The sequence below is a fragment of the Chroicocephalus ridibundus genome, chromosome 6, assembly GCF_963924245.1.
Source record: "Chroicocephalus ridibundus chromosome 6, bChrRid1.1, whole genome shotgun sequence".
Classification (NCBI taxonomy): domain Eukaryota; kingdom Metazoa; phylum Chordata; class Aves; order Charadriiformes; family Laridae; genus Chroicocephalus; species Chroicocephalus ridibundus.
The window spans coordinates 33,133,314-33,136,750 of NC_086289.1; positions in this window are offsets into that span (position 1 = coordinate 33,133,314).

Genomic DNA, 3,437 nt, shown 5'->3' on the forward strand with positions numbered 1-3,437 from the left:
GTATTTGACTCGTTCTATAGCTCTGGCTGAGAATGTCAGTGAATTGCTCACTTCAGGCATCTTGGCCTTTAGATTCTGGCAACATGAAATGATTTTAAGGCTAATAACGTAAGAAGCTATTGCAGAAAACGTGAGGCCCTACAATGAGGACATACAAGAAAGGAGTCACGACTTCCCCACAGAGCCAATGACAACAATCCAGAAGCATACCAGCTATTTGGAGAAACTTGAAATCACTGTGTCATGGCAGGGGGGTTGGACTAGATGATCTTTACAGGTTCCTTCCAACCAAAATTATTCTATGATTTAGTTCCTGCAACAAATCCATTACGTGATATAGCACGGTACAAGATGAGTATCTGCGTATCGACTTCTAAGAACTGGTTCAATTTAAACCCACAAATATCTTTCTTCAAAAAAATAAAAAAAAAAATGTAAAAAGCAAAATGGATTTTGGTAAACAGAGGGCATACTGGCATGTCTCTAAAGACTATTTCTCATAAGAAGACTGACAAGCCTATAACTTGGCTCTTCAGCATAATTAGAGTCTACAGCAACACATCACTGAAATAGTCCTTTCCATCTCAGGAATTTATTTCATACTGCAAAGAAGCTTTTGCCACTTGCTTTGACATACCTGTCCAATTTCTGTATGATTTGCCTTTTGCCATTTTAAATCTGACCAGTATCATGCTCAGCCCAACATAGTCACCAGACATGCCCTCCTGAAAGGCCTGAAATGAAATATGCTTCAAATAAAAAAATACCTCAGTGTCAGCTTAATACTATGCAAACATCTCAACCAATTTTTATAGCATGTGATCTGTCGCCCTGACTCAGCACATTGTTCAATGTCAGTACGTGCCCCACCCCTGGAGGTGTTCAAGGACAGGCTGGATGGTGCTTTGAGCAACCTGGTCTGGCGGGAGGTGTCCCTGTCCATGGCAGGGGGTTGGAACTAGATGATCTTTAAGGTACCTTCCAACCCAAACCATTCTATGATACGTGATGCAGGAATCCAATACCATCATGATGTGGACAAATTAACAGCTACCAAAGGAATGTAATGTGGTTTTACAGCTAACCATAAAGACCATCAATTGAGCAAGGCACAGAATAGACTTTAAATCTAATAAAATTTAGCAGTTTCATTTGTCTTTTGTTTTGGTAACTACAATTAATTTTCTTCAGATCTGCAAATAAGTTAAATGTTCTATTGGCGATTGACTCCACAGTAAGCAATTAATTTATGCAATAAACAATATATTTTTCTTCTACAATAAAGAGTCATTATTTAAGCATCTCATTCCTTCTATTCCAGATCTATTTGTCAGGACTATGAAACTCAAGAGGATGCAGAATTTAATTCTACATGGCCAAACTGTGTACCTACCTACCTCTACCGCCCTGTCAATGCTGATAATCTACTTTGCGAGCAACTGAGGCACAGATAATCATGCTGCATCTCTCCTGCCACTTTCCAAAAAACATTTGAACCTATGGGTTGATTGGAATGAAGCCTGCCAGACAGGAGGAGGAAAGGCTCTCACATAATACTCAGGTTGCAGCACGTCTGAAAATCTCTTCTTGGAAGGGAACACTGCAAAACTAGAGAAGTAAAAAGCAAAAAATGAGAAAGATTAAATTTTAGGTCTTGTTTATCAATTAAATTCACAATTAGATTAGTCACAGAGCTCAACTAGGGCGCTAGGGCTAGCGCTAGGGCTAGGAGTCCTAACACATTGCCTGCAGTAGCAATACAGAATTCTTCAACATCCAGGGCTCTTTCCTCACTGATGGGCAGGGTTACATCAGGAAACTATCATACATCACTAGCCATATTTCCAAACTTATCAAGCTGCCTAATAACAGACACCATTTTCATTGCAAAAGTGTGCTACATATTGCCCAATCGTTAACATTAATTCCAGACGATTTTTTTCAAACAAACTGACTACTAATTTAACATGAGTTTCGTCTCTAAAGTGCTCAGAATGTATTGTTGGCAGCAACTGAGAGATTTTAAAAGATATTAATCTGAAGGCACACATACCTGATTATATCCAGTGTATCACCGCAGTTTCTTTAAGATGTGTAAAACATGGCCCTACTTTTATATGCATGTGGTGAAATCTGACTACAGCTGCCAGACAGCACAGAAAACAGGTGCAAATCCACACCAGATACCCAGGGCTCCAGTTTGGAACTGGAGCTGCACTTATGCCTATATTGAATACTCAGTATTTTTTCCACATGCACTGAATAAGCAATCCAGGAAAAAACCCACGCAGTAGTTACACCCCGTTGACAAATGGCAGGAAAAAAAATAGAGACAAACTAACTGCGTCTTTATTTGTCGAGTCTGAATACAAACAAACATAAATGAATCCCAGGATGTCAGCAAAAACTGTCTGAAGCTAAGCTGGATTCTCCTACCTTGGACCACAAGAGGGAACATTACTTGCACTTATGCTGGCCCCACTTAAGCATTACATCGCTCTTGGTTAATGAGGTGTGCAAACACCTGTACCTCTGTGCATAGCACTTTGACAATAAAGGGTGCTCATTACATGCCTGGTTTTGATCTGAAGGATTATTTATGAGCCAGAATCACAGCACACATTTGACGCAAATAGTATGGCTGAGAACTACTTGGGCATTTGCAGGCAACCGTACAGGATGTAACTTGGGACTAAGAACTTCTACCTCATCCAAGGCTTACCAATGTGTTCCACTAAACTTTAACCCTCCAGCAAGAAGCCAAAGCGCGTGGGTAGAGAGATTTCTGTGCCTACAAGAGCAACCATACATTGTTGGCACAGGAGCAACTGCTGAGGCAACAGCTATTGCCTGGGGCACGCAGGACAGTGCCAATGGCCAAGTCATCCTGCCTTCCCCGCAGCACCTGCCCGCCTCAGGAAGGACTTTAACCTTACACAGTGTTTCCCCCAGTCACACCAGCCATGGCTTGAACAAAACCAAAAAGCCAACACACACACACACACACACACACACACAGAGCCAGCCTGCAGCTAAGCAGTATCCGGGCAGTGGGTTTCAGGGGCTCTCAATTAATCGTCCTGTTTGGTGTTCAAGTGTTGCAGCTCTCTTTTCACCTCAGCTTCCCCCTGTCCCACACTTTTTCTTACTCCCGGTTACTAACTTCTCTCTTTATTGTGTCCATTCCAAAAATGACAGAGCAAAGATGACATCGCTGTCACATTTTTGCTTTTTTCATCAAATCTACCTTGTTGAAAGCTCTACTGCTAAGCTCTGTGCAGCAGGTTCAACCTACTAAACTGTACTTGGGCAAAAGGAGATGCCCCCAGTACTGCCAGACGGTGGGTGACTCACTTAGAAACACTCAGCTGTGGACTTCTGTAAGCACATTGCCAACTCCGATCTAAAGATCATGAACTTGCATAACCAAGTCCGCG